General features: G+C 39.8%; 1 long non-coding RNA gene across 1 annotated transcript; it reads left to right on the top strand.

Annotated features, from left to right (window-relative positions):
- Window positions 1-15,640: 15,640 nt before the first annotated feature.
- LOC109252348 (uncharacterized) lies at window positions 15,641-17,120 on the top strand. Its single transcript, XR_002073952.2, has 2 exons — window positions 15,641-15,729; window positions 16,734-17,120. It is a non-coding gene; the product is annotated as an uncharacterized LOC109252348 (long non-coding RNA).
- Window positions 17,121-21,112: the final 3,992 nt, after the last annotated feature.

Genomic DNA, 21,112 nt, shown 5'->3' with positions numbered 1-21,112 from the left:
GACTTTCATGCATTCAACAGGGCAAAGCAAAAATAAAAATAACATGTGTATGTGCCCAAGGAAAAACAAAATGAGGGTGATAATCTGCTGTTTTGCCCTTGCCCCCATAAGGTATCTCGTTGGGCTAGTTATAGTCAGGTGTTTAAAGGTAATTGTTAAGAATATGCAACATACTTCCTAAACACAAGCCAGATTGATGTTCAACCCAAGAGGCAGAAATGTGTTTGGATGATGAAGGGGAATACTGCATGAGCATTACAGAGAGAAATCTGTCTGTATGTTATTTTATAACTTACAGGGGATATAAGGAAAATGACTATGTGCTGTTCCTGCTCTCAGATGACTTGAGACCTTCCAGAATAAGAAGAATCCCACCATAGACAAGAAGTTGTAATGATTGCAATGGACAGATAAAAAGACATGTAAAGGTGTCACTTACAATATAGAGAAGAATCCTACTCAGGACCAACATTTCTTTTAAAAGATAGTTGTGTATTATTATCCTGCACTATTTCTGCAGCCCATCCCTATTTCCAGCTCCCTGGTAAAAATTCCTGTGAGTTGCCCAACAATCTTGCCCACAACTGAAAAAACTGGCAGTTTCTATGGAGAACAGACACAAATCTTCCTCTTCTCTCTACATTTTTCCTGTCCTTGAATTTATATTTTTAAGTTTGAAAATGCTCTATTGCCTCAGGATGCATCAGTCCAAATTAACAGAACATACAAGCCTGACCCAAAAAACTGAAGCAATCAACTATTGCCAAGTGAACCACAAGGAAGGCTCTTCTCCTTAGGGACATGTTGGCCTGAAAGATGGTTGTACCATACTCTGGAAACAGGACTAAAAAAAAAAAAAAAAAAAAAAAAAAGAATGCTCCCAAATTCTCAGATTAGAATTTGCTTTGGGGCTGAGGTAGATATTTAGCCATCTAGTGCAGGAACGGGGAGAATCAGGAAACTCTAAATCCAGAATTTTTATGCTAAATAAGATTAAAGCAATACATTTCATAAAATGACCTTAATGTGGATGTATTGTTATGTTAATAGTCTTTTGATGCATAAAATGATTTCTTAAATAACTTTCTGCACCAACCTTCAAAATAATAGAACCTCAGAGATTCAAATGTTAACTAATTTGGGAAAGCTGACAGGGAAGAAGAGGGCTTTAGTTAGACTTAGCAATGATTTTGCTAATGGACATTTGTTTCTCTTTACTTTCTATAAATATAAAGGTTACTCCTTCCTCCCTTCCCACCCTCCTTCCTCCTTTTTTTTCATTTTTCTCCCTCCCTCAGTTCCTCTGTTGCCCTTTTCTCTTTTTTTCTTTTTTTAAACATTAATTTATTTATTTTGAGAGAGAGAGAGAGAGAGAGAGAGAGAGACAAAGAGCTAGTGGGGGAGGGGCAGAGAGAGAGAGAGAGAGAGAGAACCCCAAGCAGGCTTTGTCTTCAGGCCTCATCACAAGCAAATGATCTGAGCTGAAATCAAGAGCTAGTCACTTAACCACTTAACTGACTGAGCCACCCAAGCACCTCTCACTCCTTTCTACTTTCCTTCCTTCCATTCAGTCATTCAATCGGTATTTATTAAGTACAGACCAGGTGACTGGTACTCTTCAAGCACTGGGGGATTTACAAAGAAATGTAACAAGTAAGGTTTTATGTCATTTATAAAGCTTTATGTAGTTAATGCAGCTTAATGGCTGAAAAGGGGTGAGCAAGTTAAAGGCAATCATTATTTGCTCCATTCAAAGTTGTTATAGCTTGGTTTTTGTTTGTTTGTACAAAATTTGAATCTAAATATCTTTGGAGGGAAAAAACATAATGAACTCTATTTCCCTCACCCCATATTGCCTTCAGATCATTACTGAACAATAATGATGTGCATGTATAATTACTGTATTTTACAATGATTTTTTCTGCTTAACATTATCTCATATAAAGCTTATATCCTTATTACTATACTTGGCTATTTAATCATTGATTGGGTTCATGTAATGGTAACTTTCTTAGTATTCCTTTACTATTAGACATTGAAATTTTAAGTTTTTGCTCATAAATTATACTCAACTCTATTTTGGTTCTTTTGAATTGATTTTGGATGTGTAATACAGATCAAATGAGAAAACCAGTTTCATTTCACATAGTACTAAATTGCTGTTCAGAAACATTGCTGGTGTTACCAAAAATGTACAATGCTTTCTCCACCCTCACCAACATTTTCTGTTATTCTTATTTATAGTTGCTAGTTTTGGAATCATTAATGGTAACTTACAGTTCCTCTAATTTCTATTTCTTTATCCTCCCTAGGAAGGCTGCAAATTTGAGGCTCTGGCTGAGGAGCATACTGATTTTCTCCCCTGGCAGGGAGAAACATTCTGTAATAGGGTCACACTTCAAGGAGTGCACGGTCTCAAGAATGTGTCTGGGCCACATGGATGGCCATCAATCATGTTTTCATTGGGATAATTCTGTTTAAAATTCTGATAATTTGTTATCTACCCTGTCACTGTTACAAGCGTCCCAGTTTAGGGGATAATTATGTGGCCACCTTAGTGGTGAGGAAGGAGGGGCAAGCCAGCCAGCTAGCCACCTACCTTCACATGTGCCCAACATCAGGACTGTGATGTATGAGCTCCAGCTCTGTCTTCCTGTGAGAGTTCTTGGCTGTTTCTTCAGGAATAGGTTGTATTTCCATGCTTCTGACTGATCTAAGTTTTCTATATTTGAGATTAGACTTTTGTCAGTTAAATTTATCATCTATGATTTTTCTAATTTTGTAGCCTTCTTTTCAAACTTCATTTACTAAATTTCATTTAATTCCTGTGTCTCTGAAAACATTCTCCTTTTCTATGATGATAAATTCCATTTCTTCCATAGTCTGGAATAGTTCTTACTTCAGATGGAACAATCCTGTTATTTCAGTATTTTTATGTGGAAGTCAGATAATTCATTAATATAGTGTATTACATGGTATCAGTTATGGATCTAAGTTAATTGACTTTCATAGTGATGCTTAATATTTCTAATGTTTTATTTAAAAATGGACACAAAGGAACATTTTTGGAACATTATCCTTTGATGATTAAATATTAAGCACGTATGCCAGGTGGAACAACATATATTGACACACTTTACAGTATCCAGGGAGTAAAATTATATGCTGATTAAAGTCAGGCAGCAGGGAGAGATCATTTGAAGACAACGTTAGGTATAAGCAAAAGGTTCTCTTTAGCCTAATAACTACAATTCTTTGGGAGATGAGACAACAAAATCTTCCAAATACAGAAATGTTTCCCGGGGCACCTGGGTGGCTCAGTCAGTTAAGCATCCTACTTCGGTCAGGTCATGATCTCTTGGTTTCTGAGTTTGAGCCCCGTGTCAGGCTCTGTGCTGACAGCTCAGAGCTTGGAACCTGCTTCATATTCTGTCTCCCCCTCTCTCTGTCCCTCCCATGCTCATGCTCTGTCTCTCTCTGTCTCTCAGTAATAAATAAACGTTAAAAAAAATTTATTTTAGGGGCGCCTGGGTGGCTCAGTCGGTTAAGCATCCGACTTCAGCCCGGGTCACGATCTCAGGGTCGGTGAGTTCGAGCCCCGCGTTGGGCTCTGGGCTGATGGCTCAGAGCCTGGAGCCTGCTTCCGATTTTGTGTCTCCCTCTCTCTCTGCCCCTCCCCCGTTCATGCTCTGTCTCTCTCTGTCTCAAAAATAAATAAACATTTAAAAAAAATTAAAAAAAAAATTTATTTTAAAGAAATGTTTCCTTCTGTCATGGTAAATGAAAACCACGGACGTTTAGGATGGAAGAGTCTTCAGGGTCTTGTGGAGAGACAAATGAGACCTTTGGAAGGATGTCCTTGGAAGGAGACTCATTCAGTATTACTGGTTGGTTATCTAGCTTGACTGCACCCAAGCTTGTATGTGTATATAGATGCATGCGTTTTTCTAAGGGTGGTGTCCATAATTTTCACCAGATCTGAAAAGTGTTCATGATACCTCTGTAGTTGGTAACTAACAACCCAGTCTCTTCATTTGATAGATGAAGTTGCCGATTCACAAAAAGATAACATCAATGTACAGGGCTAAAATCTGATTAGTGAGTGAGCCAAGACTAGAACTCAGAATTGGGCCTCTTGACTCTTTCCATCACAGTCTGCTGTAGAAAGCTGCCTATCTTTTTTTTCTTAACTTTTATTTATTTTTGAGAGAGAGAGAGAGAGAGAGAGAAAGTGTGTGTGAGTGGGGGAAGGGCAGAGAGAAAGGGAGACACAGAATTCAAAGTAGGCTCCAGGCTCTGAGCTGTCGGCACACAACCTGACACAGGTTTGAACTCACATACTGCAAGATCATGACCTGAGCCAAAGTCGGCCACTTAAACGATTGGGGCACCCAGGCGCCCCTGCCTGTGTCTATTTTCAGAGAGAACGTATTTCCCTTCTTCCTCTACACAGCAATGGGTACTTGCTGCCTGGGTCAGCCCTAGGCAAAAATATGCACAGGTATACTTGGCTTCTGGCAGCTTACCTTACCCATCCAGCATCCATCCTGTCTTTATGCCCCTAGACTTGTTACTATGTTTCTCCATCAGATCCTGTCAATTTCCAATTGTCCTCACCTATCAGAAATCTTTCCTGGGTGCCAGAGTGAGCATTAATAAATATCAGTTTTCTGAGATGTGGCTGTTTATCTGGTTCCTTCTTCTGGAGCCCTGACCGCTTACTTTGTGCAATTTCTTTCGCCCTCTGGACACATGGTTCTGTGAATCTTCAGTTTCATTAAAAACCCAAGTTTCATTTTATGCAAGATTTGTTCCAAATAGACCTTGGACTTGTGGAGCCACAGAGGGATCCATCTCTGTAGTATGCTCCCTCTTTCTCCATGCCCTGATTTTAAACCTGTTCCATTCCCATATCCTGTATCTTGTATTCCCACATTGGTCCCCGACTGTCCAAGGAATCACAATCTAGTCCCCTCTCCTAAGGTAGCTTCTGATACTCAAAACAAATCCCCTCCCCCCCCCCCCCCCCCCCCGCCAATAAAAATGTATTGGCCTCGTATGTAATTTTTCCAGGGCTCAGTTTTTGGCTAAATAATTGGAGATCAAATTTCTGGCTGTTAAAAATATTAAGGTATTACTAATTGAAGCTGTCTGATACATTATCACCTCCTAAACTTATTTACATTTTAAAAGGGAAATTCTTGAAACAAATGCTTCCGTGCTAGAGCTGTAGATCTCAGGGTTGCATATTTCAGTCACTCAAGCAGAAGTGATGGAAATGCTATTTGATAGCAGTAATAACAGTTAACCAACGCTTGAGTACACATTTTATGCCAGGCTCTGGTCTAAGTTCTTTTTAACTAAGTTATTGCCTGAGTTCTTATTTCTTAAGAACCTTGGGATTAGCAAGTCTTATTCCTATTTTACAGATGGCAAATAGAGGGCCAGAAACACTGAGTAGCTTGTCTACATCACATGGCTAACAGCATTGGGCCAATATTTCACCTCCACACTCTACCACCTTTTAGCAAGAAGTTTTCAAACGTGAAGTTAAATTAGACCACAGGTATTCCTCAGGGCTTATCTTTGGTTTTTATTCCTGGAAACATTTTACTGATTTTATTCTGCTCTCTCGGTCTGTAGTGCTTAGAAATTTTAAGAGATTATGGGAGGAAATGAGAAGGTCAGACTCCTGAGATACCTTCTTGTTTACTCTTGGATCTCTGACCCGAGCCTACTTTTCCCTGGCTATATATAGCACACCCACTGGGAACTTTAAATATTTGTTTTATTTTATGTTTGAGAACGAAGGCTTGGTACAAATGTTTGCTCTTGTTGTGTTTACTTTATAATAACGGAGTTAAACTTGAGCTCTCAAGATCTAATTACCCTAGCTTCTGTCAAACTTGTCCCTTCTCCATCAGGTTACAATGCTGATTCTTTGAAGTTATTTCCCATTTTACAGCTCCATTTATCTATTGTCTGCAGGTTTTTATTATGTGACTTCTTTTTCCTGAAGCATTAGGCATGAGGGTAGAACCTATTATGGCTAAAATGTCAAAACCCAGAGTCCTTTGTATGGGCCACTCACATGTCCTTGCCGAGTAATGCCAAGAGTTGGCCATAAGCTCTCCCTTGCCCTTCCTCCACACCCACCCCAGCCAACCAAGGTCCTGAGCTCTAGAGAAACCAGTCTCTGACAGCCACAGGGAACCAATTCATGAGAAGACTGGCAGGATTGAAGGGTAGCTTAAGCTTCTGAGGATATTTACACTTAAACAAGTGAGTGTATCACAGTAAATGAATTACTAGCTGGTGATGATTGAGACCCAGCAGCAATAAGCTGAAAGGATTTTCTGTAGGATGTTTATTACTTTTCATTTCAGTTACTGTACTTCTTAACTCCAGAATTTCTATTTGAGGATTTTAAAAATATACTCACAATTTGAACCTCTTATTGGTACTCTATTTAGTGAGACATTCTCACTTTCCATCAGTTATTTTGGCATGGTTTTCTGTTTCTTTGAATATATTCAAAATATCTGATTTGAAGTCTTTGGCTATTATGTCTATTATGTGGGCTTCCTCAAGGAGTTTCTACTGGTTGCTTTTTCCTCCCTGTATATGGCCAATGCTTTCTTGTTTCTTTGCACTCATTATAATTTCTTTTTGAAAAATGATATTGTAAATAATACAACATGGAAACAACATGGAATCAGGTTCACCCCCGTCTCCAGGGTCTGTTGCTTTTGCTTTTTGTAGTAGTTGTTGTTGTATTTGATTGCTTTTATTGTTTTAATGTTTATTTATTTTTGAGAGAGAGACAGAGACAGAGACAGAGCACAAGTGGGAGAGGGGCAGAGAGAGCCGGAGACACAGAATCTGAAGTGGGCTCCAGGCTCTGAACTGTCAGCACAGAAGCCTGATGTGGGGCCCGAACCCATGAACCATGAAAACATGACCTGAGCCAAAGTCGGACACTTACAACAGACTGAGGCACCCAGGTGCCTCTTGCTTGCTTTTTTATTGCCTTTTCTGCACCAATTTTGTGAAGTCTGTTTTCTTTGTCATGTGTGCCCACTGAAGTCTCTGTTCAGTCAGTTTATGGACAGATAATGATTGATCCAATTTCCTTAAACACCTGGAACCACTAAGTCTCCCAGGCTTTGCTAAAGGATTCTATATGAATGCTAGGGCACACCCTCAACAATCAGCCAGGCAGTTGACAACTCTGCTTTGGCTTCACTTCTTGCTTGTTCAGAGTCTCAAGGTCAATGGGAGGTGAGAGCTGAGGGTTATCTCTTGTCTTTCCTGAGCATGCACATAGCCTAGGGGTGTCAGAACTTTACAAAGTTCCTGCAGGCCTCTCATTATCCAGCTTTCCTTTTATGCTTTCTGGTCAGCCTACAGTTTGGGAGCTGTTATCCACTGCCTCAGGCAGCTGTGCATTAAAAAAAAAAATGGCTGTGATTGTTTTCAACAAGTGCCCCTGGGGAAAAGGCTTTCAGGCTGGTCAAGCTCCTAGCCAGCTCAAAGATAGACAGTTTTGCAAGTTAGGGTCCTCCAGAGAGCCTCCAGACAGGAGGTCAAATAATGACAATTCTCCCCAGAGACTGATCGAGCTCCAGCTGTTTCTTGGCTCTAGCGGATTGCAGGTTGCTGGTTCTTATTGTGAAGGCAGGTTGTTAGTTTGTGAGGCTACCATGTAGCTGGACTAGGATAAGTAAAACAGAGCCTGTTGTTTTTCATGAGATTCAGCCAATTATTCATTGACAGCCCTCCAGATATTTGCAAGCCTTTGGTTAATTTTTAGTCCTTTGGTGATTCCACAGTTTGTGCCAGTGTTTGTTTCCTTTATGGAAAAGAGGGTTTTTGGAGCTACCATTTTTGATGATGTCACTCTAGGATGTTTATTGTAACAACACACTAAATCACACATAAAACTAGCAAGATTCAAACATTTTGCTTGTTTATATCAGAAGAAAAATACCTAAAATTATGCACTCTCTTGCATAGTTTTAAATGGACAGCAAAATTTATTATAACTGCACATACAGGATATAATTTCCAACATTTTGTAAACACTGACATTTCAAATGCTGAAGCTACAACACTACTCTTTTAAGTGTTACCAATGAAATCTAAATACACTAGCAGCGTGATATCCATCATCCATTTAAACACATGAACAAGTTCCACTTTAACAGACGCAAAGTTTACATGAAGCCTCATTCCTTTTGAAATCTTATTTACATTTCCACAGAGTTTTATCCTAAGGTAATACAGTTTTTATCGATCAATTACTGTATACCAATTGAAATTAATATTTAGTCATCCAAGTCACTTTCCTGGACCACTACTCATGTTCTAAATTGGTCCTTGGTGTGAAGCGTCTGCACTTAAACCAAAGTTGCATCCAAAATCATATATCTTTTTATGAGAAAGAACGTACAGAAGTTGAGAAGCTAGAAAGTAGGTCTCTTAAAACTACCCATGTCCAAAGAAAGTCCTTACATACCTCAACAATATGAATTCACACTCTGAGGACCACCAAATTCTCCATTTCACAGCATCAGGGAACCAACACTATTTGATGAATGTTCAGGATGTACTAGGTATAATATTTGTCCTCTCTTAAGACATTCAGATATCACTGATACCTGCTAACTGGGATTCAGGCTGATTACTCAATTAAGTGTCCCCTCTGACATACCATACTTTCCCCCAAGGATGTAATCACATTTATTAAATCTAGATGTAAGTCAACACAAAACCAGAGAAAATCATGCTTTCCATTATAAAATAAGCAAACTCGGGGTGCCTGGGTAGCTTAGTCGGTTGAACGCAGGTCATGATCTCACGATTTGTGAGTTCAAGTCCCACATCGGGCTCTGTGCTTGACAAGCTCAAGCCTGGAACTTGCTTTGGATTCTGTGTCTCCCTCACTCTCGCCGCCCCCAACCCCCCGCTAGTGCTCTGTCTCTCAAAAATGAATAAAAACATTTTTAAAAATTTTAAAAACTAAGCGACTTAAGTGACTAATTTGAAGTGTTCCTTAACACAGAATTATCTGTAAGTCCTATTAAATTAAATAGGAATGTTCATAATCATCAAGGGCAATTTTAGTTTGAGCATTATTCAGTTATTTTAATGCAGGACATTTGTTTCTTAGCTCATTTCTTAGTGTGCTTTTGAAAAGCAGTGCATAAATAGACATTTTATGAATTGAGTTATATTGTCCATAATTAGGCAATTTATTATTTAAAGATAATTTTTGAAAATAACAGCATATCCTTTGCTGAGTGAAAATGCATTCTCTAATGTGCCTTGTTAAATTTTCATGGTCCCATAAAAGGTTTGCTCAGGGGACCACAGTCACTGCTCTCTCATTTTATTGCTGCTTTGCTTTACAAGGGTTTGTCATTTTTTTTTTTTTTTTTTCACTTTACAAAGCCGTACACTCTTTTCTCAGCTCTGGGAGAGGGCACAGCAGTTAGTTTTGTGAAAAAAGTATTACAAATTTTTAAATCACAAAATGCATGTAACACTGGTCATGATAAATGTTTTAAAAGATATACTTTATGATATCTCTGAATGTTGAGTCTTATTTCATTGGCACATAAATGAGTAGAAGTAATGATAAAAGAGATTATTTTGGTTGATAAGATTACAGTTATGTTCTTTACAGCTATGTGGATCCATGTAAATTAAGGAAATTTGTTGATATTTTATAAAATTATTATTAGATTAAGAGGAAGGATTTAGGTATCTTCTTAAACTTTGCTAGAAAGAAACCAAGAGCAAATTGTGTATTTTGAGAAAGCTTTGTATTACTTAAAAACTGCCAATTGTCTTCACTACCCCCTGCAGGAATATATTTGGAGTTAAAGTTATTTAAATAAGTTCTGGTCAATGTTTTACTTTAGCCCTGGGCTATACTCTCCTTAAAGAATTGCCCCGACCCAGGAAAGCAAACATGCTAACTCCTTTAAAAAATAACAAATATGAACAGTTATCTCTCATCCTTGAACACACAAGCTCAGCAAGGAACAATCCTGTTTAGATTGTGGTTTTGAGCCTGTGATGAAGAAACAGATTACAAAATCCAACAATCACCAGAATATCAAATTCTATATTACTCATATCCCCCACTTGGAGAAAAGAAAAGGAAAATGGAGAAGATTGGGAATAGAGGGTCTATCTGGGCACAAAGGTATGTTTAATGATTTTTTTTAAGAGAGTATCTGCAGTTGAAAAAGATAGTATTTTGGTTTAATACAAAGTTTATCTAAGCTAGCTTTAGATGGCTTTGGCTCAAGCAAACCTAGTCAAGACAGAGTTCCTGGCTCAACCAGATGTTGTGCCATGATCATCTTCCTCATGTTGGATACAAATAAGGCTATACAAGGAGAATGTTTCCTTTCTTTCAACAAACACTATTTTGGTAAATTGTTCCGGGCACCCTGAATCCAAGTAGTGATGCTTTTCTCCCCAAAATGGATAAATCATTCCCTTAGTATTAGTTATCTACTGCTGTGTAACAACTTTGTGTAAACTCACCAGTTTAAAACAACTTAAATTTATTGTCTCACAGGAGTTTCTGTGTGACTTGCCTGGGTCCTAAGCTTCTGGGTCTCTCATGAGACTATGATCAGGTGTTGGCCAGGGCTGTGATCTTATCGGAAAGCTTGACTAGAGAAGGATCTGCTTTCTAGTTCATTGGATTATTCGTCAGATTCTGTTCCTTGGGACCTGTTGGACTCAGGACCTCAGTTTCTTATGGCTGTTAGCCTTAATTCCCTGCCACATAGGGCTCCTCCGCATGGCCACTTACTTCCTCATAGCCAGAGCAGTGCAGCCATCACCTTTGCTGTATTCTGTGCATTGGAAGCAAGTCCCAGGTCCTGCTCCCATTCAGGAGAAGGGGATTACACAGGGGAAACTACACAGTGGGCACAAAGGGCCCACTTAGAGTCTCTCTGCTCCATCTTCCTTACAGAGTGCTGTGCCCTTACACAATATGTGGCCCTCCTCAGAGGCCACTGCCATTTATTTTGGCCTCAACAGATTGAAAGGTGTTGACTGTATGGAAATCCTTTTGGTTTTCCTTAAAATTTTTAAGGGAAAAAGTAAAGGTACTAAAAAGAAATATGTGTATTTGTCTTTGCCTTGAATCTTTTCAATCCATCTTGGAACCCTGTCTTGTTGACATGAAATGAGGCACCAGCTCACCCCAATATGTCATGTGCTCTTCCCATTTTATTGACACTAATTGCCCCCACCCTCCTTTTTTCTTCTTTAGCTTTTGGATTTACAAGTAGACACCTGTGTAACTATAGATCTGGAATATTGAGATAACTCTAGTCCAGCATCTCCCACCCCTGAATTCTTTAAAACGTTACTGGGTTATATGAGGAAAACGTTTTCCAGGGTAGAAATATTGGGAAATGGGCTAATAAACACTAATAGATTTCCTCACTGTGGGTATTTGCTCCCAAAGCCTTTGTTTGGCTTCTGGAATCCACCTGACAACCCTAGGAGCATGTCAGAAGTCTTGGAAGCAGCCCTACACCCATAGTGACATGAGACGGTGTATAAATGCTCCAGCGGCAGCACCTTGGCTGGGGTACTTGGGAGCAGGCTCCACACCCTCTACCAAAGTACCTCCCCCCCCAAAAGCTTGAGTCCCAGTTGAACACAGAGTGGTTTATTTTATTTCCTTCTTTTTCCCCTTTTTCCCTATTAGTTTCCTTTTTTCTTTTTATCTTCTATTTTCCTTCCACTTTTCACTTTGCCATTCCCCTATGGCGGCTTCCTAGGAACTATCCCAAATATCTTGCTTACAAGCAACTTTCTGTCTCAGGTTGTGCTTCTGGGAGAGCTTGGCCTAGGACAATCTCCACAGACTTTACCATGGAGCTCATTTGTTAATTATTGCTTTCTGGCTTTCTTCTATATGTATTCATCAATAAGATCATAAACTATTTGAGGGAAGGAGCTACACTTACTGAATCATCAGTTACCCCTGCAGTTTCTGGAATAGTATACAGTTTTATGGAGTGGCATAGTCTCATCGAGTTCCCAAAGTTTCTGATCATGTCAAAAGCTTTTATTTATACCACCTAGAGTTTAGGAAATGGGATGCTCATATGTTTACTACAATGTATTTTAAAATATATACATGCTATTCAAATGTAGGATCTTATTATTGGTGGCTGAACTCCTGGTTTTGGTTATATATAATTTTTCTGTACATAGCCATCAAAAGGAAAGTCAGTTGGGAGAAAATAGCCCATGCCATCAGGAATCAATGATTTGAACATAACATGAAGACTTTTTTTTCCTTTTGAAGTAAAAGATGGGAAGATATCTGTTATTTAGAGTAATTCACAATATTACAGAGTCAGGGGGACCTTGGGACCATCTAGCATCTGACCTTTGTCTATCCAGTTGGTAATTTGCAAGGAGGTCAAGACAGTCCTTATATTTCAATCATAAGACTTCTGGTAAGTCAGAAGACAACAGTAGAGTTAAAAAGTATCTCTCATTATAGAGTATTTCAATTTTCTCTGATCTTCTATGTATAAGATCATTAAGCTTCAGAGAAGTACAGACCTGGATTCTAGCTTTTCACCAGAAACTAATTTTAGATAAATCACTCCTATTTAAATCTTAGCTTCCTTATCTATAAAATGGTGAAATAATAATGAATTCAACTTCATAATGTGGTTGTGGGGATTAAAGCAAATGAGATAATTAATGTGCATAAGGTGCCTAGTATAGTGTTGAGCATTTAGTAAATTCCCAGTAAGTGGTTCCTGTGACCACCACCATTGTCTCAATGTCATCAGGACCTTGTGTCTCTCATAGCAGTGGAGATGGGGAGCACAGGGGAGGTGTTCAGCAGCACCAGCTGAGTGAACAAATGCTCCTGCCCCCTCAGACTCTCCTGCTGCCCCAGTTCATTGGGAAAAAGTGCCCATCCTGGGAATGACAGTTCTTCTACACCCTTCAAGAGTTTGACAAAGTGTGGGTATTAGATCTCTAACCTCTTCTCTCTGGGTCATTTTATACACTCTTGTCTCTGGGTCCACCTTGAGCAAAACTCTAAAGTTGATAGTGTTTTCCTTTGGACTTTACTATGTCCCCTTTAGTCTCTGTTTCCCCAGGATCTAAGTTCTCCCAGCCTCCCCCCATGTTTCTTGTCTTGGCAAATATTCTAGCTAAGCTCTTCCCCTCCATTAAGTCTTGCTGCAGTGACTGTGTCGATGGAAAGAGTCTCACCTACAATTACACTAAAAAGTTAGTTAACTTGGCATCTTATCAGCACTCAATGGCTTATTGCAATATATATATATATATATATATATATATATACATACAATTATATATATACTGTATAATCTCATGCTTTTAGGAAAATGGGTGAGTAGAGGAGCAGATATTTATGGTAGGCTTGACTTCACCTGATTTCTTTAAATCAACAGCAGGATATGTGAGACCTGATATAATATCAGCCATTATTTCTTATATTTATTAGTGTACTATATTGAATAATGTCCTCCCAAAATTCATATCCACATTGAATCTGTGAATGTGATATTATTCGAAAATAGGCTCTTTGCAGATACAATTAGGATGTAAGTTGAGATGAGGCCATATTGGGTTAGGGGAGGCCCTTGATTCAGTCAAGAAGAGGCCAGTATGCAGATACACATGGGGAGAAGAGGCCACTTGAAGATGCAGTCAGAGCGAAGTTATGTTGCCTGCATGGACAACACCTCTCTCTTGGGTAATTTCAATCAAGCCTCTCAGATCCAGGAAGGTCAGATCAGTGCAACATTGAATATTCATGAGTCATAAAGGAAAGTCCAAAATGTCGTCAGTATTCTCTGATTTAAAAGGCTTGCATGTATATAATGAGTAAAAATATGCTTTAGCATCTGGGAAAATTCACTTACATAAAGACACAGTCTGTCAATGTTGCCCAATAACTATAATTCTGTCATTTTCCCTCAAACAACTCATAACAATACTTTAAAGCCCATAAAAATTAAGAATACATAGTCAAGATTTATTTCAACTAGGCCCAGAAATGATGCTGGGCCTTGTAAACAAAGTCCCAGGAGCATCACCCCTTGGTACAATATTTTAGACATGGGCACTTTGTGTTCTAACATGGGGTAGATTCTGAAAAATCCAGTATATACATGAATTCTAATTTGTTGATGTCTTTTGTTGAATTTCTAATCCGAAACGTGTTGGAAAATATAAATATTTTTACTAAACAAAATTAAAGAACTAATGCCAGGATAATTTACTTTTAAGTTATTATCAGCCTACATCAGCTGCAAAATCAGCTGTCTGTATGTCAAAGAGAAAGAAAATTACTCTAAGCTTTGTAACTTTCAGGATAAGCAGGTTTTAAATACATATATATTTTACTTTGACCTTGTCTCTTGACTGAAAAAATAGCTACCAATGAACAGAGAAGTCTAGCACGTGGATATCCTCCAATGTACATGGACTTCTCTTTGGAAATGTCCATTTGTGGTTTCTCTTCGAGGTTTCCCCACATCAAAAGTGGAGGATAGTGCTGAAGACCAAGGCTTTGGTGTCAGATTAATAAATTTACACAAACATTTATTGAGTACCTACTATGTGCACACTGAAGATACAATGGTGAACAAAATAGACTTGGTCCCTACCTATGGAGGTCTTATTCTAGTGAAGAAGACAAACAGTAGAGGAGTAAATAACAACAGAATTTCGAATGGGAGTAAGTGCTGTGAAGTAGTGCGGTAGGGTCAGGAGAAAGAGCTTGGGAGGTCAGGAAAGGTTACACTGAGACTTCTGAGGGGACTGAATAATGAATGACCTATGTGAAGATCTTCTGGGAAAGCTTTGAGGTAGAAAACATAGTACATGTCATGGCACTGGTGTAGAAGCAAGCACTACATCTCAGAGACAAGGTGAGCAAAGCAGAGAGAGGAAGAATGGTGGAGGGTGGGCTTTGGTGAAGAGTTTGGCTTTTATTCTAAATGTAATGGGAACCCCCTAGAGGCCTAGGCAGGGAAGAGACAGGATCTAACCCCTGTCTGAGAAAGTGGCCTTGGGAGCTGGGTAGGGGTGGAGACTGCAGGGAAGGTGGGGCATGAAGGGCGGTCAAGAAGCTTCTTCATGATCTAGACAGAGGCACAGCAGGTATGACTGCAGAGGGAGGTGGAGCTGCTGAGAAGTCGTCAGGGGTAGATAGGTTTTGAGGCCTCAGGCCCCAGGATCTGATGGAGACCACAGGACAAGAAATAAGGTTTCCTTATTTGGGGAAGTATTTTTGGCTTGAGCTCCTGGGTAGTGCCATTAACTGGAAAAAAGAAAAAAAAGTGATTAAAAGACTTGGGAGGGAGTGTGGCCCAGTCCTTGAGTAAGTGGGTAGGACTCGTGGCCTCAGATGGGGCACTAAGTTTATCCACTGAGACAAGAGAAAGCCAAACACATGGGCAAAGGTATAGGCAGGTTTGACAGCTTCTGGATTGGAGGATAAGGTTCTGGTCTGATTGCTTGTGTTTCATTTGTGAAATCATAAAAGGTGTTGCCTGCATATGATAATGGGAGTGGTCATGGCAGCATCCTGAGAAGAGCAGCAAAAATGTGACTTTGAGGTCTTGGAGGAGGCAAGCATGTTGACCAGGGTACGGAAGGAGCCTGAGAGCCCAGAGAACATCTAAGGTTTGTGGTCAGAAGCAAAGCAAGATCACTCACCATGTTGGGGGCTTGGAAGTCTATCAGATTAAGGTTACATAGAACCAAAGGGATAAATCCTTGGTGACCTGCAGATGGAGAGGTAACAGGCCAGTGAGGTCTGGGGGGTAGTGCTCCCATCTCTCCCAGGAAGGAAGTGGTAAATTCATTCTACTGGGAGCTGTTTGCAGGATATGTCAGAAGCACTTGGGAGAAAGGCTGTCTGTGCCTTTGTGGGAAAAGACAGTTTTGTAAGGAACCCATGAGGCTCTGGACGTGTCCTTTACACCCTGCCTGGGCAGGGTCATGACAAGGAAGGGCTTGTTCCAGTTCTGGAGTGAATCTAGCTCTGCCATTTAGTAACTTGCTGACCTCAGGCAAGGTACTTCTCATCTGGAAAAGAGAGGTTATAATATTACTTGCTTCAAATTTTGTTATGAACATTGAAAAATTACTAGGTATAGCACTTGATACATTTTTAGGTATGGAAGATCCATTCAATAACTCTTGGGTATTATTATTTGTAAAAATCTAGTTTTCACAATGAAGATGAATCAACTCCACACACTGTTGTTTCATCATTCCCAAAAAGGAGAGTGGATATTTTGAGAAAATTGTCAAGCATCAGAAAGACCCTCTTGAGAAAGGCATCTTCTAGTGTTGAGGGTACTAACTGAATCTCTGTCCAGCTTTATGATAACAGCTTAGTGTTGGAAACACTTTCTCAAATCAAGAGTTCGGGTACACACACACACACACACACACTCACACACACACACACCACATAAAACACTTATGCCATGCAAGCACATGTGGATTTAGTGCCTCTGGAGAGAGCTTACACCATGTGCTTTAATGAGTGGGAGAGCTGTTGGACAGGCATCCTGGTGACCTGACAGTCTATCATTAAGTAGCTAGCACCTGCCTCTCTAGAGCAGTGCCTGACCGTCTCACTTCTCTGTTTTAAAATTAGACTCCATTTTTTTTAACAGAAGAGAAAGCAGTCGTGCTGAAGACTTCTGACTGATTAATATGACTAAAGCCTGTGGACACAGCTGCTTATATCTCCACACTTCCTTACCAACTCCTCAGCATAGTCTTCTTGATAGTGCAATGCTCTGGTTCTGCTCTCTGCTGCGCTAGTGGAATCTGGCACCAACTACATGCACAGGAACTGCAGATTATATAACACAAGGGATTACAGCGTGTTTCGTGGACACAAAGTGTCCTGTTGTTGGAATGGAGATGATCTAGGCCATGCTCTGTAACCTGCTGAGGAAGCCATGGAGAACCGTGGGGATGGACAAAGTTGCCTAAGACTTAGTACCATATTACCGCAGAGCTAAGACCATAATCTAAGACTCATGGGTCTCATTCTAGTGCTATGGATGTGTATTTATTTTACTATTTGTGAAAGAAAAATTAGAAAATCCAGATGAGTGGAAAAAAAAAAAAAAAACATGGCATACATGAGACTTCTCCCACCAAGAGAAAGTCACCATTGACTTTCAGTATACACATCTCCGTCACTCCCTTCCAGATCCAGTTTGGCACAGCTGAACCTTCTCGGCAGAATTTAGGTCATATATGGAACCCTTGCTGCAAGAACGTTTGGACAATATACTGTAACTTCCCACTTCCATAGTTTAATGATATAAGTGAACTGAGTAGCGTGACATCAAATAGGCCAACCCTCAGGATAGACACCACCATGTGTCCATGTTAACACACACACTTATACAACGTCATTTTAGGGTTGCATAATATTGTTATTCAAACTAGATCTCCTTAATTTAATTTCCTTAAGACATATGCCTAGAAATAATAAAGCCAGGAAGAGAGTACATGATTTTCCCGGAGGCTTTTACTCTAACAAACTATTCTCCAAAAAATTACATCCGCATGTTAGAGTGTTCACTCAACTCCTAACCAATGCTGGTTATTACTTTTTTCCCAAATATTTTCCATTTTCATCACCAAAAAAAAAAAGACTCAAACAATATTACCTCTCACATTTCCAATAGCTTTATTTTAAACTACAAAGCAGAAATTGCCTAAGACAAAAAAAATTTAGGTGAACAGCAGGAATTCAGGCATTTTGAAATATGTTAGGTTTTAAGCTGGTGTTCTAGCTCAGCACCAAAATGACAAGGAAACAAAATGATTTGTATTCATTCAAGAATTTCCAATGCATTATCACTGTTTTTATTTAAGTAAACATTTCAAATACCCAACTAAGCTCAATGCTTTTAAGTCATATGTTTTTTTGATTCAGAGAGAGATCAATTTTACCAACTTTATCTGGTCCCATCTCAAAACATTGTACATTAATGTTCTCTCACTTCACAAGCAGCACTAACTGTACCTTTTATTTTTCCATTTTTATTCTGAATGCTTTTTCAGTTTTTTTGGGTTTTTTTTTTTTTTTTTTTTTAATTTTTTTTTTTTCAACGTTTTTTATTTATTTTTGGGACAGACAGAGAGAGACAGAGCATAAACGGGGGAGGGGCAGAGAGAGAGGGAGACACAGAATCGGAAGCAGGCTCCAGGCTCCGAGCCATCAGCCCAGAGCCTGACGCGGGGCTCGAACTCACGGACCGCGAGATCGTGACCTGGCTGAAGTCGGACGCTTAACCGACTGCGCCACCCAGGCGCCCCAGTTTTTTTGTTTTTTAATCACTGAATTTATCTAAGGAAAGAGGAACAGACACTCTTCACACATATAAACTATGTGTGGCAGCATTACAGTCTTTAGAAATGTAATTGATGACTGGGGCGCCTGGGTGGCTCAGTTGGTCAAGTGTCTGACTTCGGCTCAGGTCATGATCTCATAGTTCGTGAGTTTGGGTGGGCGGACAGCTCGGACCCTGAAGCCTACTTTGGATTCGGTGTCTCCCTTTCTCTCTCTGCCCCTCCCCACTCATGCTCTGTCTTTGTCTCAGAAATAAATAAACATTAAAAAAATAAAGAAAAGAAATTGATGTCTGTGACTTAGGGTGAAATGATTGGAAGCTTGAGCAGAAATGAAGGTAAATCCTAGAACGAAGAAACTCCAAATAATTGAAGGTGTGTAGCTGAATACAAGTGCTCACAACCTTCAAAAAAGAAACTTTATATTTTAATGTCTGCTTTTCTCTCCTTCAGTCTAATTGGTCCAAACCCAAAGCACAGGATTACTCCTTGAGAATTCTAATTCCTGAGCTTTTAAGAAACTTGAAAAAGAGTTTATCGGTTTTAAAGTATAATTTCCCATCATACAGCATTTTTATCAGTCTGGATTCACAGGGGCTCAACAGTGACCCCGGTCATCTTTTCTTCCCAGGCACTTAACAGTGTTTGTAAAACAGACATCATGTGCCCAGCTGGATGTTGGCTTGAGGGAGACACCAAAGAAGTAGGCATGGATAAGGGGAACCTGGTGGCTCACTCAGATGGGCATCCAACTTCAGCTCAGGTCATGATTTCTCAGTCCATGAGTTAGACCCCATGTCAGGCTCTGCACTGACAGCTCAGAGCCTGTAGCCTGCTTCAGATTCTGTCTCCTTCTCTCTCTTTGCCCCTTCCCTGCCTGCACTCTGTGTCTCTCTCAAAAATAAAATAAAAACATTAAAATTTTTTTTTTAAAAAGAAATATGCATGGATGAGATGAGCATATCAAAAAGCATGACAAGGTAAAAAGTGATGCTTTAGTAATGATCACCTAGATCAGGAGTTGGCAAACTGACCCACAGCCCAAATCTGGTAGTCACCTGACATGTAAATAAAAATGTACTGGGACAATTACACTCTCCCATTTACAGATTGTCTGTGTCTGCTGTCATACTACAACAGCAGAGTTTTAGCATGATGGTGTGACCATATGGCAGCGTGGGATGTGACTGGTGACTGTGTGGAGGTGTGAAGGTGTGGCTGTGTGGAGGTGTGGCATCTATCAGTAATTTTTTCCTTTTTATTGGTGGTACCACAATTTGGTTATCCATTCCTCTGCTTATGGACCTTTGGATGGCTTCTAGTTTGCAGCTATAACAAAAAAACTAAAAACAAAAACCTTGTTAAGAACATGTACAAGACTTCATGTGGATATGTGTTTTCATTTCTTTATGCTGAATAGCCAGGAGTGAAATGACTAGACTGTTTGGTAGAAGTATGTTAACTTTTATTTTTTTAAGAGACTTTTAAAGTTTATTTATTTATTTTGAGAGAGAGAGGAAGTGTGTGTGTGTGTGCGCGCGCGCGTGCGCACGCGCACGCGCATGCGCACAAGCTGGGGAGGGGCAGAAAGAGAGAGGGAGAGAGAGAATTCCAAGCCGGCTCCATGTGATCAGCACAGAGCCCAGTGCAGGGTTTGAACTCACAAACCCTGAGATCATGACCTGAGCTGAAGTTGGATGCTTAACCGACTGAGCCACACAGGTGCCACAGAAATATGTTAACTTTTAAAGAAACTACCAAACTCTTTTCTACGATGGCTGTACCATTTTATGTTCCCATGAGCAGTGGATGAAAGTTTCAGCTGCTCCACACTCTGACCAATACTTGATATCATCAGCCTTTTTACTTTTAGCCTCTTTGAAGTATATGTAGGTAGGATCCCACTGTAGTTCAGTTTGCATTTCTTCAATGACTAATCATGTTGAACATGTTTTCACACTTGTATTTGCCATTTATGTATCTTCTTTCGTGAAGTGTCACTTCAGATGTTTTGTGTCTGACCTACTAGTGACTCAGAGGTTCAGCTGAGACTTGTGTAGGTGGTCCGAATGTCACTTCTGTTCTCAAAACTTGTGTCTCCTTTGTCTGGGTCTTTCCTGCGTGTACATAGTTAGGGTTGAGACTTGTGTGGATTCATAGACAGAGTTGGAGAGCACCTTCGCTGGCCATCTCCCTCTGCCATTTCCCTACGCACTTGGGTCTTCAGGGCCTCTTTCAATTGTTCCTTGTAGACTTTTGGCCACCAGCCAAATGACTGGAGGCTGCTGCCAGGCGGGGAGGAGATCCATCCCCATGTAGGTCACCTCTTCCAGGTGTGACTTCCCTCACAATCTTCCCTTTGTATTTATTTTTCAGAATCTTTGGGAGTTTTTAATTTGCCCACATTTTGGTTGTAATCAGAGAGAGGGCTAGGCTGTACTGGGCTTACCCAACCACAATGGAACTAGAACCAAATTACTAAATTATAGGTAATTATTCTGTAACCTGGTCTTTTTTATTGGACTATGAAGAGATCCTTTTCCTCTCCAACCCCCTTCTCTGTGTGTGTATGTGTGTGTATACTTTTTTTCTAAAATACCAAGAATTCTGGCAATAATTTTCAGAAGTTGTAGCCTCCACACTCAAAGATAATTATTAGGTAGCTGATGAATGGCTGTTG

This window comes from Panthera pardus, unplaced genomic scaffold, assembly GCF_024362965.1.
Source record: "Panthera pardus isolate Hobbes unplaced genomic scaffold, ASM2436296v1 HiC_scaffold_9, whole genome shotgun sequence".
Classification (NCBI taxonomy): Eukaryota; Metazoa; Chordata; class Mammalia; order Carnivora; family Felidae; genus Panthera; species Panthera pardus.
Note: the sequence above shows the minus strand (reverse complement) of the source record. Positions and strands in the feature narration are given on the sequence as shown.